The sequence below is a fragment of the Taudactylus pleione genome, unplaced genomic scaffold, assembly GCF_031769625.1.
Source record: "Taudactylus pleione unplaced genomic scaffold, aTauple2 ptg000122l, whole genome shotgun sequence".
Lineage (NCBI taxonomy): Eukaryota > Metazoa > Chordata > Amphibia > Anura > Myobatrachidae > Taudactylus > Taudactylus pleione.
Genome location: NW_028284524.1, coordinates 10,194,878 through 10,217,307, shown reverse-complemented (window position 1 = coordinate 10,217,307; position 22,430 = coordinate 10,194,878). Strand labels below are relative to the sequence as shown.

Here is a 22,430-nt window from a genome sequence, read left to right as displayed (position 1 = left end):
ACGCCCATCATCAAGATAGCATGATGACCAGCTGTCCACATGCTCAGCTATAAATTACAAGTAATAAAACTGTATTTCTATTTTTAACACAAAATTCTGTATTTTTTACTACTTTTATGTATTTAGGGAGACATTAGGTCTGACAGTGTAGGGGGTGTGCATGTATACATGGCACTGGCCACACTCACATAGCTCTGATCACAGCTTCTCCCCTTCACGCAATACAGATGTGTCCTCATACATCTAGCCTCAATACGCCACGCAGTGCAAGTGAGCCACCAAGTATCTTGCAAGTTTGCTAGTGCGGGCAGCTTTTTTTTTGCCTCTTTATTTGCTGAAAATGTGTTTTAGTCACAGTATGATGGGACTAGGACGCACCACAAGACTGCACCGATTAATTTTATATGTGACACTTGTATATTTGCGTGCGAATGAGTCTGCATACGAAGCACAATGGAACTTGGCGTGGAAAAAAAAGCAGCGGCTACTTAAATCATGGCACTTCGTATATAGAATCAGTGTCTCCTGATGCAGTTTCAGCAAAAAAGACACCTAGCACTTAGAGTCAAGCAGGACTAAGAGGGACTGTTTGGCATGACTGCAGTAATGATGTATGAGGACCAGTTATGTTTTTGGAATATTGGAGGAAAACCAGAGTAACTGGAGGGAACCCACACAAACTTGAACTCATGACCTCTGGGCTGTCAGGTGGTAATGTTATCTACTATCCCAACCATGCTACCCAATGAAAGCATAAATGACAAACATATCACATGACTCCACTGCATTTAGGGCCTGATTCAGAGATGGACGGTATTGCACAGCAGCAAGTAAGGGGCTGTGCAATACCGTCCAACTCAAATGCAAATGCAGCAGGAGGTATCTGTATGAAATAGACACCACCTTGCCGCATCTGCGATCCGATTGCAGTGCCCGAAGAGACGCTGCCTCGGATCACCATCGCAACTATCGGTCGCGATGGCTGCTCCTCTGGCCTGGCTGTGCAAGCTGAGACTTACTCAGCCTGGCCTGTTCCAGGCAGCTTGCGAGGCCAGGAAATCTGCATCCACCGACAAAAACCCTGTCCTCGTCAGTCCTGGAAAACAGGAGCGACACGCCCCCATTTCTAGGAACGCTGGCCAGGAACACTCCCGCTCTGCCCCCCAAACGCAGCAGCCTGTTAATCAGGCTGCAGCATGGAGACACTGCAAGTGAACTCGCAGGTGTAGGGGCTCCACATGCACAGTACACAACCTGTGCATGCGCAGTCCTCCCACCATCGGGTTAGGGTACATCTCTGAATCAGGTCCTTACTTGCATGTTTATATCAGTTACTATATGAACCCGCAGCAGGCTTCACAACTGTGGAATGGAAATGGAGCAATGCAGGAAGGGGCCGGGTTATCAATATAGACCCACTTGCAACAGGGGATGTGGGAGGGTTCTAACTGTGAAGTGTCATGATGTCAACTGGGTCGCCAGTACAAAATGCTGCAACTAGGCCATTATATAACCAGCCCTGTTCCAGCCACATAACACCCATTCTCCTCACTGGCTAACTGTATGATGTTAAAACTATTTCAAGATTGGCTTATTGACTTTCAAGGTCTTACATACCCAGGGTCCTAGGTAACTGAAGCAGCTTCAGAATCTTTATACTCACTTTTGCTCATTTTGATCTGCAGACAAAGAACTATTAGCAGCACCTAAAATCTCCCATACTTCACTGGTGGTCGAGTTTTTAGCTTTGGGGCTTCTACTCCCTGGAAATCGATGCCTCGCACATTTCAAGAGACCTCCACTCTACAAACCTTTAAAAACATGTTCGACTAACCTGTTAATTCAAGTATTTCAATGATGTCCATTTATTTTCTAACAAAAATCTTAAATGCTTAGTTGTCTCTTCTGTAGTCTGATAATTATTTATATGTTTATTTTGTATCATGTATTTTTTAATCTGCAAATGTACAACACAATAGGGAGAAAAGAACAATAAAAATACAATTATTATTAATCACTAACTAAACCAGAAATAAAAGACAGTTTAAGGTGAAAATTACATTTCTATAAATGTCTAAAATTACTTTTCCACTAGGTGTAAGGCGCAATTTTTCCCAAACCTTTGATACCCTATCCCAGAAGTCACAAGGTATATTGCCTGACTTAAACAGAACATGTTTGGGCCCAATGGATATGAATCACCACTGGTTGTATGGAATTCGGGATTGTTACAGTTAAGGATTCTGTTTTTGAACCTCTATATACCCCTGCCTATACCTTCTAATATCCTACCTATAAACCTCTAAAGATGACGCTAATTTGCGTATGCAGTCATACAGTAAATAAAGACTCCAGACCTAGAATCTGTGGTTCCAAAGCACAAAGTATTATTCAAGTAAAAGTACAGCAGTTACACGCTATGATCCTCATATAATCTTAGTGCAAAGAGATTATACAGACCCAAGTACAATTATACATACGCAGCGCTCTCTGGTCCAGATGTTAGGCATCAGCAAGAAACCCCTCGTCAATCAGCATTCAGCACAAAGACTAGGAACCCAGGGTCAGAGCCCACATATTTATACCCCCCAGAAATAAACAACACAATAGAGACGTTTGTTGCTAATACCATTGGTCCTAAAGGAGAGGGCATATGTTACAAGGCATCTAACAGGTTGATTCAAATAGACACAACCCAGCCTCTAACAACTGGGGGTCTCTGGTTTCCTGCCTCATGCAACATCCTAACAGTTGTTCATTTAATGTACATTTTGTTGCTTGAAGTCTCTGCGGTCCATAAGTTGAGAATGCATGATGCGATCTCCACACCGATGGTACCGGAATACTGTTGACAGAGTACGCATCAGTACAATACTAATCACGGCTTACTTATCATGTATAAAACCTTAGTTACGAAATAACCTTTATGTCATAGCAATTATAGTAAATGTGCATACTTGAATCTTATACCTTAAAGCTTATGGAACCTTGTATGTGGATATGTAAGGTGTGAGAATGTGGGGTTTGATGTAAAGACGCTAGTTAACTTGGGGCAGATGCATGTGCATGGAGCTAATAAACGGCGTTTTCATACAGGATCTTATGCATTCGTTAATATGCGACTAGTTAACAGCGCAATTGTGCGTATTAATGTGTGTATGAGAAATGGTGCACTTAAATCTCACTTAAACTAAGTGAACACCTAGCAGTGTGGAATGCTGAGCCTTATAGTTCCAAGACTTGCTCATGCCCCAGCAGCCCCCATCCTTTTCAGGCTCCAAAATTCTGGTCTTTGTTCTCCTATGGCCTGTGTGGATGCAAATTAGCACAGCTACAAGACCCAAACCTCAGATAACACTCTTGGCTTTGAAGGTATTTTATTGTAGGAAGCCTGCTAATGTAAGGTGCTACAAACGACCCTCTTGCTGTATTCGAGCAGGGCCACCTGGAGTGAGAGCAGACGTTATGTCTATGAAGCTTGTCTACACAGGCTAGTTGTCACGTGGCCATTTGCTCTGTTTAGCTAATGCAATCCAATTTTGACATACTGTACAGCCATTTCTGAAATATATCCTTTAGGGGAATTATAATAATACACACTCTTTATCCAGAGCACCCAAACTACGTAAAGTCATGAAATGGGCTTTTGATGAATCGCCATAACTTATGGCGATGGTCACAGATGCAATCGCATGATGCTAATAGTAATATCGCCACATGTACTAAAGTGTGAGTTTATCTAAAATGGCGCTTAGGCGGCCATTCGCAAAATTCCAGCTTCGACACAGTATATAATGGGAATGAACCGCAGATGCTGTTTTGTGACAAGGCATGCCTATTGTAGCACAATGTCACCCGGTCTCATGAAACACTGGCTGGTGGGAGGAGCTAGGTGGGTTAAGGACGTTCCTACGAAGAACAATAGACAGGTGTACTCAGTACTGCACTAATATACTAATATGTATTTCAAAACACCATGAAGCAGATGTGCACAATTGGTACTACTTGGGACACAAGTAGTTTTGCTTGTGCACATAAAGCATTGCAGGGGGTGCAGATTTCACCTTTGTAATGACCAATAGTGAGATCAATCACATACATCATCACTTAAGTATAAAGGAACATTTCAGTCTCACCCACCCAATAAATCTGAGAAATAACATAAAATATGTAATCTAGTAGGGTTTAGAGAAATTAGACCTTAAAGAAGTTAAATCATATAGTAGACATATAATATAAAGCCTGGCCTGCCTACTACAAGGATAAGTAATTTACCTGAAGAAAATGATTTATTTTATGTTATCTGCACAACATGTTACCTGTTCCATCATTTTTCGGATAGGGGACATTTTTTAAATGATATTTAAGTAGCTTGTCTAGAATTCCCAGGGACATGGCCAGTGATGTCACATATTATGCCCTGCCAGTGACCACTGGCTCATAGTCGGAACGTAATCACGATAATTCAGTTACGTTTGTACTATATTGTGAGCATGTGAACTGACCAAGGACTAGGACACGGCATGTTTCTGAGCTCCCCTTAACCCTTAAAAGGTAAATGTTTTATCATGTTATTGTCTACTATTGAGTTATCTATATTTATAAAGTTACTGTAAGAAATCCAGAAAGATCCACAAAAAAAACCACAAGCAGAACATTTAGAAATTAGTGTAACCAGTATAAGCACTCATAAACAATGTCTGATATGCCTCATGGGAGTCTCCAGTAGCAGCCGGGAAGGCGAAAGGTGGTGGAGTTGTCACTAATGAACAATAGAGCGGGTCATAAGCAGGACACACACACACACGTGTCATAACTCCTAGTATGTTTTAATTGAGTTCCCTGATGTCAGTACTTTTGGCACTGCTGCTGTAAATAATACAATAATGATTTCTACTTGAGAGATGACAATGCAAAGCATCACATATAATCATGTGTCTACCATTACTCTGTGTGTGTATATGTAACTCGGGGGGTGATTCAGCATAGGACAGAATAGCAAAGCTGCACGAAAGTAGCTTTGCAATTCCGTCCTTGCTAATGCAAATGCAGCAGGAGGTGTATTACACCCCCTGCTGCATTTGTGATCTCAGCACTGCGACCAAGGTCGCAGGCTGGGATCACCACCACGACCATCGGTCGCAATGGTGGACAATGCCGGGGCGCCGGCCAGCTGAGAGGCCAGGTAACTGCATCTGCGCCAGCCGTCCCCTCACAGCCCCTTAAATGCCTCTGCCTGTCAATCAGGCAAAGGCATAGCAGGGGCTGCGTGCGATCACACAGGGCCAGTTCTGCACATTCACAGAACGGGTCCTGCACACACGCAGATCCCAATAATCTGCATTCAGCATTTCACATACGTGCAATTCTGAATTAGCCCTTCAGATTGTTTATAATCGCACACTAATTATTCACAGACAATTTCATCACTTCTCTAGGTGGTTTTTTGATACTTTGAAGCATACGTAACATTTGTAACATTCTCCTCTATTACATAGCAAACAAACATTTATTCACAAATTTAAGTTGCCCATACATGCAACAATTTTGACAGGCAGTTTGGTCATTATAGACTGCTGCTCCCAAACCACTGAGTATATGAACCCCAAATGGCCACTAACCAACATCTGGTAGCGATCAATCAAATGTTGGCCGGACTTGTCAAACAATGAATATGATTTGTCAACGTGTGCAGTCATTGGCCAATTGCATTAGACCTTTCACAATGTGATTCAACATAGGTGGCCTTATTGGCTAATTGACCTGACCTGAATATCATAAGGTTTTTTTGTATATCTGTGTGCAGCTGAGTCTCCAAATCTGTATACTAAGTGCTACAATGTAGCAGCTGCAGCTTTTTTCATTCCAAGTTCTGTTGGTTGATATACAGACTCAGGTGCACACAGATATACAAGTGTCACATATCAACTTAATCAGCACAGTCTGCCGGTGTGTCCTAGTCGTCCACATAGCGAGTTACACCCAGTGACAGGATTCAGCCTGGGATCGGCCATCACACACTGGCTTCCCAAGACTAGCAGTGCGGTCATACGCCAGGTGCGACGGCGGGTGACATGCTGAGTATTATCCCCAGGGCCCTGTTGGCTTCCACGCAATCCTCCATATCGGAGTTCCCGCTGCGGTGGTCATGGGCGCAGCCATATCGTTTCTCTCATCTGACCGGACCCTCTACCAATGGTAGCCTGGTCACCTCTCAGCTGACTCTCTCCTCCAATGGACAGCTACCTAAAGGATATAAAGCAGGACTCCAGGAAACAGGAAGTCACCTGAACAACTTCTCTTCTCCAGTAGCTGCTAGCTTCGGATCGCTGTTCCAGGCTCCACGCTGTTGTATCCTCAGTGCGCTTCACCGGTCTCTGATATTCTCCAGTGATATTTAGCATCGGTCACTACTGATATTCTTCAGTGATATTCAATATCAGTCACTACCAATATTCTTCAGGAATATTCAAATCGGTCACTATCGATACTCCTCAGTAATCTTCAACATCGGTCACTACCCATACTCTCCGGTGATATTCTACATTCAGTGTTATTCAGTCACTGCTGATATTCTTCAGTGTTATTCTACATCAGTGATTACCGATATTCTCCATTGATAATCTCCAGCCACTCAGTTGTCTGTCTTATCTCACTGTCAGTTGCTCATTCCTGGGTCCCTGATTAGGGGACCGTGACCTGCTCATTGGGCGCAGCTAAACCCATATCCCAATTAGAGTGGTCACTGGTGAAAACCACCAATGAGTTAGACTCCCCGCCTCTGGTCAGGTCTCGTCAACACCAGGAATTAGCAGATGAAGAAGTCGTATGTAATTTCTCCTAGTCTACTGCTGCCTCCCCACCTCGTCACCCCGACTCACAGTCCTCTGACTAGAAACCTCAAGGGCCAGGTTGTGACAACCAGTTTCGGCAAAAAAAGATAAGGCTAGTTTTATGAGAACACGTCTGCAGGTGGTACCCGGCTTTGCCTTGTACTTCTCCCATGCAGCCGGTGTGTGAGGAAAACACAGTCTGCAAACAGAAGTTAATTATCTGAGGTGGGGTGTGTTCTTATTAATTTTATCTGGGCGGTGGGGGTGTATGCTAATATTATCTGTTATCATGATAATATTATCATGCAACAAACTAAAATCCAGTGAACCTTATTAAAATACAGTAGACAAAATGCCTACTGTCTTGTATAAACTATAACATAAATAGTACATATTACATGAAAACACAATATCTAAATACAGTATCAAACAGCAAGACATAACTGTCATGGCAGCCTGCACTATCTCTTACAGAGAACTGTGTATACTGCTTCCCTACACATATAAAATATATAAATGGAATAAGTCACCCCATATGCTGTGACTACCCATGGCTGCAGTATACTCCAATATAATACATACTAGAGAGACGCCTGGATGCTCATGGCCCAAAAAAACCAACTCAGTATAATAATCATTCTTACAGGAAACAATTCAAACACAGGGCTTCATTTAGTCCTTTTGGACTGACAGTGTCCAACCAAACAATCCACCAACATTCTAACTGCAGAAGTTTATGTGATCTGTCCCCTCTCCGCAACGTAGCTGGGACGTGATCAATGATCCGATAACGCAACATGGCCATGTTGTGTCTGGCCTCTGCAAAATGTTGGGCTACTGCTTGCTCACTGGTGCCAGACAATAATACAACTCTAATAGCCGCCCTGTGCTGCGCCATCTTTTCTTTAAATTGTCTATCTGTCTTGCCCACGTAGTGTAACCCACATGGGCAAGACAGAGGATGCACAACAAATTTGAAGGAACAGGACAGGGGGTGTTTGATGGTAAACAGTATGCCAGTGTATGGATGGGCAAATCTCTCACCAGCTATTAAGTAATTACACATCACACATCCTGTACATCTATAGCAACCCCCTCTTCTCGTCTGGGTACCTGGGCTGACATTCCAGTTGGTAATATCAGTTTTTTTTTTTTTTCAAGATTAAATTTTTATTGAAAGAGTACATATGTTTATACAGAATTAGGATGACAAAAGGGAGGGTATACAGTAATAAAAATGGGGAAGGGATTAGGGGGGGGGAAGGCACAAGCTGTTACACACATCAAATTAAATTAGTGTCTCATATATCAGGATATACATCAACTTCAAACGGTACACCATAAAAACATTATGATAATGGATACAATAGTATTGAATACTTGCAACATAAATAAGCAATACACTGACCAATATCAATATATATTCTTAATCCATTTTAGACTGGAATCGGGAGTATCACCTCGTGCACAAGTTAATTAATGGGGTTTTGTTACCCAGTATTCATTCCATCTATACCATTTAACATTTAGATTGGAGGCTGATGAGGAATACGTTACTCATGCTACTTCCATTTCGTAATGGGATTGTACACTTTTCTCAACTGCATCGATGGTTGGGACAATTGGGGAGCGCCAATGGTGGGCAAGGAGAAGTTTAGTGGAAATAAGAATGTGTCCAATTATATAGGATTCACTAAATATTTTATTTCCTTCAGATACATGGAATAAAGCTAGGATTGGGCAAAATGTAATATGTGATTGGGAGATTTGTGACATTAACGTATAGACCGACCTCCATAACCTTATAATCTTGGGACAAGACCAGAAGATGTGCAAAAGCGTTCCGACATGTCCACACTCTCGCCAACATAAGTTGGAGGTAGTAGGTTGTATAACATGTAAAAGCGCTGGGGTAAGATATAATCTGTGTAGGAGTTTGTAGTACTGCTCACTATGAGATATACATCTAGATAGTCGGAAACAACTTGAGTAAATTGTAGTCCATGGGATATCTGAGGCTGAGCAAGAGAGATCCCTTTCCCATTTAGCCAGTGAGGGGAATCGTATCGGGGTATGAGGTTGAACCAGTGATGAATACCACCATGTGATATTACCTCTACTACCCAGTTTAAATAGTTTGTCTCTTATATAATTGGGGAGTGGTCGAATATCTTGGGAATTTGTTATGTTACAGTTTATCCAATGTCTCAACTGAAGATATTTATAAAAATCCTTGCGGGACAAATGGAATTGTGACTGTATTTGAGAATATGAGGCCAGGGAGCCTCCTGTCCAAACATCCTTTATTTGAGAAATGCCAAGTATAGGCCAGGATCGGAAGGATAAATCAGGAATCAGAAGTGCTATACTTTTTAACGATAATTCGGACAATGGGAGGGATATATCCTCTGACAAAGATAATAGGAGATATGGTAAGAACTTACCTTTGTTATCTCTCTTTCTACGAAGTCCATAGGGTTCCACAGGATAGCTTGGGGTATAGGTGATGACGTCAGGCATCGGGCACCATAGAGTTAAAGTTTTCAGCCTCCCAGGATGCACTAGGGTCCCCCTCCTATACCCCGCCCCCGTGCCAAGGCATCTCAGTTACGTACCAAGCCATAGGCCGGAGGAGGAGAAGGAAGAGAGAGAAAAAAGATCTGGACACACACAAGAATCACATTCTCACCAGAGGGAGACGGAAAAACCGGTGACCAGAGCAAAGCCCATCTGCAGCACAGGTGTGACAGGGCGGGAGTCCTGTGGAACCCTATGGACTTCGTAGAAATAGAGATAACAAAGGTAAGTTCTTACCATATCTCCTATTTTCTACATCAGGGTCCATAGGGTATCCACAGGATACCTTGGGGATGTCCCAAAGCAGTATCCTTTAAGGGTGGGGACGCTCCTGTACTGAAAGGAGAATCTGCCGCCCGAAGGAAGCATCCTGAGAGGCAAAGGTGTCAAACGCGTAATACCTCACAAACGTATGGACTGAGGACCATGTGGCAGCCTTGCAGATCTGGACTGCAGAGGCACCACGTCGAGCAGCCCACGAAGGACCCACAGACCTAGTGGAATGAGCCCTCACAGAGGAAGGAACCGGAAGACCTTCATGAAGATAAGCTTCTGAAATGGCCATACGAATCCAGCCTGCCAAAGTCTGCTTTGAAGCAGGCCAACCCTTTTTACGGAAGCCATAGAGGACAAACAAGGCGTCCGACTTCCTAAACGAAGAAGTGCGGTCAACATAAATCCTTAAGGCCCGCACAACATCCAAAGTGGCCTCACCCACTGAAAGATCAGGTGAGTTAAAAGCCGGCACAATGATTTCCTTGTTGATGTGAAAACTGGAAACAACTTTAGGAAGGAAACCAGGACGAAAAATCTATGAAAAATCAGAAAAGGGGGTCTACAGGAGAGAGCCCCTAAGTCAGAAACACGTCTGGCCGAAGCAATGGCCAGAAGGAAAATTGTTTTAGCTGTCAGCCATTTGAGGTCCACTGAGCCCAGTGGTTCAAACGGCGGTCCCTGGAGAGCCCTCAGGACCACAGCTAAATCCCAAGGCGCCACCGGTGGAACAAAAGGTGGCTGAATTCTGAGAACACCTTGCATAAAAGTGCGCACATGAGGGATTGCAGCAATCCTAGGATGGAACCAGACGGACAGGGCAGACACCTGCACCTTCAGCGACGCAAGGCGTAGCCCATGGTCCAGTCCCTCCTGTAGGAAAACTAATACTCTAGACAGACTGAACTCCCGAGGAGCATAACCTCTCGGCCGACACCACTGGAAGAACGTATGCCACACACGATGGTATATCCTTGCAGAGGATGGTTTCCGAGCCCTTAGCATTGTTTGCACTACAGAGCTGGAAAACCCCCTGGACCTTAACATGGCCGTCTCAACAGCCACGCCGTCAAAGACAGCCGAGTTAGGTCCGGGTGAAGACAAGGATCCTGTGACAGGAGGTCTGGACGTAACGGCAACCGTAGAGGAATGTCCACGGACAGTCCCTGGAGGTCTGAGAACCAGTGCCTCCGGGGCCACGCGGGAGCTATCAACAGGAGCGTCCCTCCTTCCTGTTTGAATTTTCGGATTACCTGTGGAAGAAGGGAAAACGGAGGAAACAGATAAGCAAACCGGAAAGTCCACCGGACGGACAGAGCATCCACCATAGACGCCTTTTCATCTCTTGTGCGAGACCCGTACAACGGCAACTTGTTGTTGTGCCGTGACGCCACGAGGTCGATCTCTGGGAGACCCCACCTGTCCACCAGAAGTTGAAAGACGTCCTGGTGCAGAGACCATTCCCCCGGATGAACGTCCTAGTGACTGAGAAAGTCCGCCTCCCAGTTTAGGACTCCCGGGATGAAGACTGCTGATATGGTCGGGAGATTGCGCTCCGCCCAAATCAGGATTCGGGACACCTCTACAAGAGCCGCCCGACTTCGGGTTCCTCCTTGCCGATTTATGTAGGCCACGGTGGTAGCGTTGTCCGACTGGACCAGCACTGGGTGACCTTGGAGAACCCGATGTGCCTGCTGGAGAGCATTGAATACCGCGCGGAGCTCCAAGATGTTTATTGGAAGCTCTGTTTCCGCCCAAGTCCACCTGCCCTGGAACAAGTGTGGACCCGTGACTGCTCCCCAGCCTCGCAGACTGGCGTCCGTTGTCAACGGGACCCAATTCGCCTCCCAGAACGGACGACCCCTGTTGAGATGGGTCGTCTGCAACCACCAGGCTAGGGACAGGCGAACCTCCGGAGTGAGCACCATCGTCTGGGATTTTAGACTCTGAGGCAGTCCATTCCATTTGGATAGGATCAATTGCTGCAGAGGTCTGGAGTGAAACTGGGCATATTCCACCATGTCGAATACCGACACCATGGAGCCCAGTAACCTCATCGCCGAGTGCAGAGACACGCGGCGGTTCTGCAGACAACTGCGCACCCTCAACTGCAAGGCAGAGATCTTTTCCCCCGTCACAAAGATCCTTTGCTGTCTGGAGTCCAATAAGGCTCCGAGGTGCAGAATCCTCTGAGACAGGATCAGGGTGGACTTCTGTCAGTTTATCAACCAGCCGTGACCGCAATGGTCAGGTCCAAGTGGCGTAGAAGGAGCTCTGGAGATCCTGCCACCAACAGAAGGTCGTCCAAGTATGGTAACATGCGGACTCCATGAAGCCGCAGGGAAGCCGCCATGACCGCCATCACCTTGGTGAATACACGTGATGCCTGAGGAACTGTTGATGGCGTAAAAGAATAGGGACATACAGGTAAGCGTCCTGTATGTCCAACGACACCATGTAATCCCCAGGTTCCAGCGCCTGAATGATGGACCGTAGGGTTTCCATCCTAAACCTCGGCACCCGCAAAGACTTGTTGAGTGCTTTGAGGTTGAGGATCGGACGAAACGACCCATTGAGTTTCTGCACCAAAAACAGATTGGAATAGAAACCCTGGACCTTCTGGGAGAATGGAACAGGCACTATAACTCCAGCCTGGAGCATAGTGTGCCACACTTTCCGCAGTTCCAAGGCTTTGTTCCGATCTGATGGAAGACCCGTGGTGAAGAATCGAGACGGGGGCCTGTGCCGAAAGGAGAGGGCGTACCCGTGAGAAACCACCTCGAGAACCCGACCAACACTGGGCGAACTGCAGCAGGCGGCCTCCCACTTTGGGATCCCCCAAAGGGAGGCCCGGACCGTCAGGCCGCAGGCTTGTCATCTGGCTTAGGGGCCGGACGTCTGGTACTCCAGGCCTGCTTCCGGGGCTTGGCCGATTATTTGGGGCCAGCCTGTCGGGGGAAAGGACTGTGCTTTAGGCCTACCCTGGGCCCTATAGGCCGAAAGGACGATGTACCTGAACTGGAAGGAACTGCAGCAGACGGGAGACATGCAGATTTGGCTGCTGCCAGCGTGGCTACAATTTTGTCCAGGTCCGGACCAAATAGAACCTCTCCATTAAAAGGCAAAGCTTCCAAGCCCTTTTTGGAATCAGCGTCCGCCTTCCAAGATCGCAACCATAAGGTGCGACGAGCAGCTACAGCTGCCGAAGAAATCCGAGACGCCAGGGTACTGATATCCAAGGCCGCTTCATTGATATAAGTGGCCGAGTCCCGGAGATTGCCTATCAACTCGGTCTGCTCAGCCGAACAGTCGGAATCGAAAGACACCTCCAAAGTATCAGCCCAGGCTCCATAGCTCTGGCTACCCAACAAATGGCCATAGCCGGCCTAGCTGCCCCCCCCCCCGCAAGAGAATAAACGGACTTTAGGCAGATCTCCACCTTACGATCCGTAGCATCCTTCAGGGAAGACATGGAGGGCATGGGCAACGTGGCACTACGGACTAGGCGTGTCACATGAGAATCCACCTGTGGAGGGGATTCCCACTTAGAAAAATAATTACCTGCAAACGGATAAGCCACCGCCAAACGTTTCTGCGGCTGATACCGTTTGCCAGGCTGTTTCCACGCTTCCTCTAAATGGTCCACTAACTGACCCGAAAGAGGAAACAATGTGTCGTCACGCTTAATATCCTTAAAAAAGGCATATTTAGATTTGGACACCGGAGGATCTTTGTCCTCAATCACTAAAGCTGTGCGGACTGCCCGAATAAGTCCAGGAATATATACCTTGGACCTAGCGTCCGACTCTTTAGTACGAAGAGGTTCCTGGTCCGAAAGATCCAGAATCTCCCCATCATCAGACGTCACGTCGTCATCCTCATAAGGAGCAGACAGAGACGCCACCGGCCGCTTATGTGGCAGGAACACAGACTCCCCTTGTAACACGTCCGACAAGTGCTGTACAGAACTTGTCAGCGAATTAACCCACGCAGGCTCCTGAGACCTGGGGAGGGGAAATAGGGAGACTGTGGGGTACCATCAATTGCCTCGGGAAACCCTGCATGGGTGACGACACCACTGACTGCTGGGACAATCCCATCTGGGAGAACGCAGGCTGCGGAGCTAACTGGCCCACCAGGGTTGTAAGCGCTTTGGAGAAACAAGCCCAGGGCGGCTCCTGTACCGGTGCCGTGACAGTAATTGGCAGCGCCAATAAATAACACTGCGCTACCATCCCCCTCCGCTATTGGTACCTTACACGTAGTACACAGAAGCTGGAGAGGAAAGTCACTCTCAGACATGATGGTTAGTATGTGACCCCTCTCACAGATACTTGTTAGTATAGTGTGAGACCACCCTGCAAGCACCGCACCGCACCGCAAGGGCTTTAGCAGAAAGATGAGGGACAGTGAAATGGCTGACAGAAGAAATTGAAAGTACAGGCAGCAGCGCTAGCAGAAGTCACATACAATGCAAAGAAAATCAATTCCTGCACTATCAGCGCTGATACTCAACTACTCAGACACGGAGCCTGGTAGGACACAGCGCTACATTCACAGACCTGACCAAGCGGAGGAGAGGTATGCCGGGGGACCCAGACCGCGATGCCTCCGTTTCAAGCTTCCAGCAGCGTTCACCATGCGTTGAGAAAGATGGCCACCGAGGAGCATAGAGGAGGCTGGCCTGGGGGAGGAGCGCTGCCACAGGGCCAGTCAGCGTGTGCAGAGAGGGCTGTGTGCAGCGAGGGAGGCGCCGGCTGTGAGACAGGGAAGGTGCGCTCCCCTGGCATGCATTTAACCCCTGGGACGCCACAGCGCTACCGCTCTGCCGCGGTCCGCTGTCCCAGGGGGGTAGTGGAAGCGCAGGTTAGTACCTGGCTTCACGCTGCAGCCAGTCCCCAGGGAGCCCCCTGCCTGGGGACTCTGGACCATGTTCAGCAGGGTCCCACCGCGGGACCCCGCTGCTTACCTTGTTGTCCCCCTTAGATCCGGCCATGGTCTCAAACATCTGGGGTCACCGCTAGCTGTGACCCCAGATGCTTACCAGCATCCCCGGATCGGTACCGGCGTTCTGGTACCGGCGGGGGTGTAGGGAAGACAGCATGGACGTCTGTACTGACTGTCCATGCTGTACTTCCAGATGTGCAGCCACAGCTGCATTGTAGAAAACTTCAGGGGCTCTTCTTAGCCCCCTCTAACAGGTGCATCCGACTCCGGCCGGGCACCAAACGAAACTGAGATGCCTTGGCTCGGGGGCAGGGTATATGAGGGGGACCCTAGTGCATCCTGGGAGGCTGAAAACTTTAACTCTATGGTGCCCGATGCCTGACGTCATCACCTATACCCCAAGGTATCCTGTGGATACCCTATGGACCCTGATGTAGAAATAAACTCCTGCCAGGCCCTATGGGAAGTCTGTACCGCCATTAACCCTATAAAAGAATGGTGTTTAATTGTAGCAGGTAACCATAGTAAATCAATTAAAGAGAAAGGTGATATTTGACCCCGATCAAGTAATAACCAATTTTTGGGATTCTCTATTGATGTCCATTCATTTAATTGGGCGAGGATGCAAGCTAGTTGATAATAATGTAGCTCTGGAAAGGAAAGTCCTCCTTCAGATTTAGGAAGTGACAATGTACGTTTAGCTAATCTATGTTTTTTATTTTTCCAAACATATTTACAAAAAACGGTGTAGAATTTGTTTAGTATATACTTGGGGACCAATATTGGGATGGTTCGAAATAGATATAAAATTTTAGGTAAGATTACCATTTTTATGGCTGCTAGTCGCCCCATCCAGGAGATTTCCTGAAACATCCAATCCGATAGCATAAGAGAAATTTTACTTAATAAAGGTATATAATTTGCAGAGATCATTGAAGTGATCTTGGGAGTTATATTAATACCTAGGTATTTTAGACTGTCTACCTGCCATGAATATGAGTCGTTCAAAGAGCGTAATAGCTGGTATGGGAAATTAATGGGAAGTGCTTCTGTCTTGGAACAATTTAATTTGTAAAAAGGTACTCTGGAGTATTCTTCCAAAACTGAATGTAAATGGGGTAGAGAGGAGGCCGGGTCGACCAGAGACAATAACACATCGTCTGCAAACAGACTAACTTTGTGGATCGTTCCAAATAATCTCCAATCGCCAATGCGAATACCAACGGGTGCCGTTTGATATTTGGAATGCTGGAGAGAGGAGGCCATCAACAAAGACCCTTGCCGAAGGGTCGGATTATAGTGCAAAAATAGAAGACAGTATGTTGGAACAGTCTGGGAAAGAATGCACCCCCTTGGGTTTTCAGAACCTGACATATAATGAGCGAGCAGCTCTCAAAGATCTTAGTTCCCGCAGGGACATCATTATAAGGGGGGCGGACAAGGAGGGTTCCATTGTAGTAGTTGATATAGAGATGTATAAAAATGCGGATCCTACTGTGATATTTTAGAAAGAATTAGAGAGCATCCTTGATAGAGCTGTGTCAGATGGGATTATTGATAACGATATTAAAGGTGTGTTCTTTAAAAAGTACCCTATTGTACCTATATTTTATAATATCCCCAAAATCCACAAGGACACACAGAGGCCCCCAGACAGGCCAATTATTTCAGCTAGGGGGTCTCTGTGTGAACCTATTGCTGTATATTTGGATGCGTTCTTGCAATTGTGTGTCCAGGGGATGTTTACTCATCTTAAAGACACTTAGGCTCTTATTCGGGCATGTGAGGCATTTGGGCCCATTCCTGATGATTTATTATTGGCCAGAATTGACATCACCGGTCTCTATACGTGTATTCCACATGAGAGGGGACTGGTGGCAGTCAGAAGGCTTATCACAGGTAATTCAAAATATTTAGGCCCAGATATTGATTTTTTTTTATGGAATTATTGGAGTTCACTTTGTTACACAATTTTTTCATGTATGATGTAATGTTTTTCATTCAATTAGCGTGCTGCGCCATGGGCTCATGTGTGGCCTCATCTTACGCAAATGCTTTTATGTACAGGGTAGAACTGGATTTGTTATTTTCAGAGAATCAAGTGAGTCAACATGTTTTGAAATATTTTCGTTATATAGACGACATGTTGTTGTTCTGGCAAGGGCCTGAACATGATTTGGTGGAACTCATTGAGGTCCACAATGCATCTGTTTGCCCAGCTAAATTGTCTATGGTAATTAACAAATCCAGTATTGATATTCTTGATGTAAATATCAGTTAGGTCAGGAAAAATAAACACCAGGTTGTTTTCCAAACAGAAAGACAGAGACACTGTGTTAAAATTTGACAGTTTCCATCCCAGATCCACAATTGATAGTTTACCATACTCTCAGTTTATCGGGGTATGCAGAATAACAAGTGACCCCCCAAGACAGAGAAATCCAGTTAAATTCCATGTTTAACAAATTCATTGAGAGAGGTTATCCAGTAAAATTATTGGAACAGGCCAAAAAGAAGGCTCAAGGCCACAACCGTTTGGCACTCCTACAGGAGGGTAAACACAAGCAGGCCAAGACCAACGATGTGCTCCCCTGGGTAAATAGATTTGACAACAAAAGTAATTTCACAAGTAAGAAGGCCAAAAAAACTTTGGCCCATGGTCACCTCAGATCCAGATATCCGAAGTTTAAAAGATGTGAAACTTATGTCCAGTTTCTCCAGAGGTCCTAATATTAAAGATCTGGTGGTCAAAACTGATATTACCAACTGGAATGTCAGCCCAGGTACCCAGACGAGAAGAGGGGGTTGCTATAGATGTACAGGATGTGTGACGTGTAATTATTTAATACCTGGTGAGAGATTTGCCCATCCGTACACTGGCAAACTGTTTACCATCAAACACCCCCTGTCCTGTTCCTCCAAATTTGTTATGTATCTTCTGTCTTGCCCATGTGGGTTACACTACGTGGGCAAGACAGATAGACAATTTAAAGAGAGGACGGCTCAGCATCCAGTGGCTATTAGAGCTGCATTATTGTCTGGCACCAGTGAGCAAGCAGTAGCCCGACATTTTACAGAGGCCAGACACAACATGGCCATGTTGCGTTATCGGATCATTGATCATGTCCCAGCTAAGTTGTGGAGAGGGGACAGATCACGTAAACTTCTGCAGTTAGAATGTAGGTGGATTGTTTGGTTGGACACTGTCAGTCCAAAAGGACTAAATGAAGCCCTGTGTTTGAATGGTTTCCTGTAAGAATGATTATTCACCGAGTTGGTTTTTTGGGCCATGAGCATCCAGGCGTCTCTCTATTATGTATCATATTGGAGTATGCTGCAGCCATGGGTAGTCACAGCATATGGGGTGACTTATTCCATTTATATATTTTATATGTGTAGGGCAGCAGTATACACAGTTCTCTGTAAGAGATAGTGCAGGCTGCCATGACAGTTATGTGTTGCTGTTTGATACTGTATTTAGATATTATGTGTTTTCATGTAATATGTACTATTTATGTTATAGTTTATACAAGACAGTAGGCATTTTGTCTACTGTATTTTAATAAGGTTCACTGGATTTTAGTTTGTTGCATGTGTAACCCTGGTTAAGGGTTAAATAACATACTATATTAATAAGTACATACTGTATATGAGGTAAATATATATGTACTGTAGTCACAGTTCATGAGGTAAAATGTATGTGTGTATCATGTATTTATAATGGAGTATTGTAGTTCATGATATATATATTTTTAATGTATTTACATATAAGTTTATGTGGTACTTTTTTCCCTGTGGTGAGGATGTGCCCAGTGTGTGGGATGCACATGCACAGGAGAAGAAGGGGGCGGAGTGATATGGCTGGGAGTGGTTGGGCTCCTGTCAGGAAAAGAAGGGCAGGACCAGAGAGACATATAAAAGGAGCTGCCAGCAGACTGAGAGTTAAGGTGCGTACACACTAGGCGATCAGGAAAGACAGTACGATTACGACATTGTAATCGTACCGTCGTTCCTGATCCCCTGTAGTGTCTGCACTGAACGATCAGTCGTTCAGTCAGTGCAGGCATTGTCCATCATTCCTGAACATGCCAATCTGTCGTTATCGGCAGATTGTGCTGCATGTTCAGGCGATGGACAATGTCGGAAACGACCAGCGGGAGTGCGCATCGCCTTTTCGTTTCTGACATAAAAGTGCACAATTTGTGCACGGTTACTGAGCGATTGCACGATTACGATGTCGTAATCGTGCAGTCGCTCAGTAATATCACCCAGTGTGTACGCACCTTAAGTCAGCTGATCCTTCCCTTCAGTGCCCACCCCCTTGCGTCCCGGGTGGCAGCTTAGCAATGGAGGCTGCTGGGCGCAAGGGGGTGGAGCCAGACAGGGAGCTTGTGGGCTTGGTGACCGGGTCCGGCTCTCATTGGCGATGGGATGGAGGAGTCGTCTGCGGCTGTCCGGGAGCAAGGGACTGGAGAGTGAAGCGTTCAGTGAGCGGGAGGCTCCTGATCAGTTGTCAGCAGCCAGGGAGCCGTAAGTGTCTGTAGCAGTAGTGGCCAGCAGCGGTGCTGGGACTCAGACATTATCGGTGTCTGCTGTAAGAAGGAGGCAGAGCCGCTGTCAGACAGGCCAGCGCACACAGTCACCCCTAATAATTTAGGCAGTAATCAGTAGTACACAGTCAGGCAACAGGTCAGCACACAGACAACAGAGATCCCAAGCCATTCAGGGAGGTGGTGAGCATAAGAGCTGCAGTGAGTAGTACAGCTGCACCGCTCCACAGACACCTGCCGGCGAGGAGAGGATTACAGCGGACACTGACAGATTCAGTGAAGGTAGAGGAGATGGATCAGTGCAGGCTCAGTGTAACCAGGAAGTGGTGGGCACTAAAGGCTGCTCAGAAAAGTAAGCCCCCTGCGACATGCAGTTTCAGCAGAGCTACCTCAGAGAAGCCAGCTGGGGGTGTGGAGACAGGTGGGTAGCTGAAGGGGCTCAGAGCAGCAGCGGTCGGCAGAATCTTATATTCAGCAGCAGCGCCTGCCAGCAGATGTGAGTGACTTATTACACTGCACATACATTTAGTGTCATCCTGTAATAGTGCAGACTGTATTCCTATACCTATTTCACAGAAGCAAACAGGAAGAGGTGACTTATAAAAGGAATCAGAACCTGGAAAACCTGGGGCTGATTAGTTTTCCATCACCCAGCTCTTTTACTAATAATAGCGAATCGGTGAGAGTTTGGGGGAGTGGGGTGTTAGACCCTCACTGTGAAGCAAAATATACTTTATTTACTGAAACAAAAGTAGCTTGTTTACACTTTCAGTGACTATAGTTGGTAAGAAAGTACTGTATCCGGTAACAGTTACAGAGAACTTCTTACATCCTCTCTAATTGAAGTATGTTCCCAAAATATTGTGAGAGCATAAGGAACATTCTACAATTGCAAATGCAGAACTTTTGTCTGACGTTTGGACTCTCTAATTAAACAGGGGACTTTGCTAGTGTACTATTGCATGACATGCGAGTTTACTTTTATTTAAGTTAACAGACCGTATATATGTATTTATATGATATACCTAATTTGTTCAGTTAACATATAAACATCATATGTACAATGCTTGGAATGAAAAAGTTGATTGTGTTAACATTAATTTACAACCATCTTACTAAAGTATAAGTATTTTTAAAACTGTATCTTGTGCGTCACTTTCCTGGAGGAGCATTGGAGGAAAGAAGGACATAATTATTCTGGTAAAATGTATATTCATTGTGTGAACCAATGTTACATGACACACCTATAATTCAACACTTAAAGTAGGGTTTTCCCAAGTAGGCCCATACTACTTACTTAGCATACCGACCAACAAGTGTCGGCATGTTAACCCTGTCGGCATTCTAACCGCCGGGATCACGACTGTCGGCAAGCCATACCCAACCCATTTCTGGGGTTGGCCAAGACCAGTTGCATTGTTTATTTTACTATAAACATTTATTAACACATTATTAAATAAATATTAATATGAATTACCAATTAGTACAATAGTTGTTAGAAAGATAAATTCAATTGTTCATCTTAAAAATTTACATTTTTCATAGTCATTAACCTAGTTTTTACTCAGATTTCGTTGATAGCCTAAGCTCATTTGATTGAGAGTATTTTTAAATATAGTCACTGCCTCACTGATTATGGTATGTGCTATAATATCTGGTATGTGCTGCGGTCTGACGACAATAAGACTGCTGCTGTTTTAAACCGTTTGCAGGCCGCAAACATTCGCGATCTCTGTTCCATTATCATACAACTTACAAGAACAGTCAATAGGAAGTGCAGCTTCCCGGTCTTGTGTGTAGGCTTATGCTTACTGCAAATTGTGATAGCTTAATGAGTGGGGCTTCTAAGAAATAAAAAAAAAAGCGTTTGCAAGAAGAAAATGTACGCAGAACAAACATGAAGATAACTTCATTTTTGGTAAACAGTTGGTGAGTTCAAATACAGTTATTGTCGCTTCATCATATATATATATATATATATAAAATTTTATGTCTAGGCGGCACTGTGTGCAACTTGTCAAAAAAACACTCAAAATCCTGTGTCTATTTAATTTCGGAACCTTTTATCAGTTCTTTCGTAAAGGATTTTGAGGAAAGAACTACATATATATATATATATATATATACATACACACACACACACACACACACACACACACACACACACACACACAGAGAACAACAGAGAGAGGGTAAGGAATGAAGAAATGGCGCTCAGGATTAGATGCAATAAACCAATGTGTTTATTGTGCAAACAGCAACGTTAATAATCAGTCGGATTATATATATTTTCTCCTCTGAAGAACCTCTTGGCTCTTAGATTTGACTGACTGGCTCTTAAAGTTGTATAGCATTGTCGTCCATAAAATTTACTCTCAAAAATTAGACGTCAACAGTAACGCTTTTTTGGTGAATTGGCGACCTGACTTCTGGGATTTGTCCAACCCTGTATAAGGAGAAACAGTAATTGCAAAGAAAAAGCTTGGGAAATCTTGGTCTAGACTTGAAAATAAGGCTACTATGTGATGAGTTATAGAAGAAAGAAAGTTTGTGTTACACATACGTTATAGCAACTAACTAACAAATACATCCAGTGTCACAAGAGCATCAATCTAAGCCACAAGGTAAGAAAATTAGTTTATATCTGAAACTCACAAAACTGTGCAACCAAAAGGTCTTATTTGAAGGTGACAAACCAAAATTATTTACTGAAGTAGTCGTCACAAATGTGCCAGAAAAACATATCTTCTAGAGAAGAACTCTTTTATGCTGTCTGAATAGAACCTATGACCAGTCAAACCTGCTAATTATCCTCTAATCTATGGGTTTTCTGTTATTTAAAAAGAAGCGTGGACGGAACACAGTGAGCGGAGACGGTTCTGCACATGTGTACTAGGTTTATTCCATGCACAAACTGTGGAATAATCACACCCACAATACAACCCCTCACTACGCACGGGGCACAAAGAAGACGATTCTACTGGGCACCTCAAGCACCATCCTCACCATAAAACCTTTCCAAGGATTTCAAATTTGGAAAACTAACATCATTTAATCTATTCCAAAATAACCAAGACACATGTCGTGAGGATAGTGACGCTACTCCTCCAATCCTGCGACCACAAGTTATCGTCACACTGTAATCAATATTTATTTACTCTGTCCCCCATGGCCTGTCAGCAGCCGTGATATGCTTGTTTGTTCTTTGGGGTTAAGACTCTGGCTCAGGCCAAGGGGAAAATAAAAAGCA

The 22,430-nt window shown here is 45.0% G+C and overlaps 1 protein-coding gene across 5 annotated transcripts in view; it reads right to left on the bottom strand.

Moving 5' to 3' along the window:
* Nucleotides 1-22,430, bottom strand: part of NHEJ1 (non-homologous end joining factor 1) — a 252,770-nt gene that overhangs the window by 100,210 nt on the left and 130,130 nt on the right. The gene's annotated exons all lie outside the window — the stretch shown is intronic.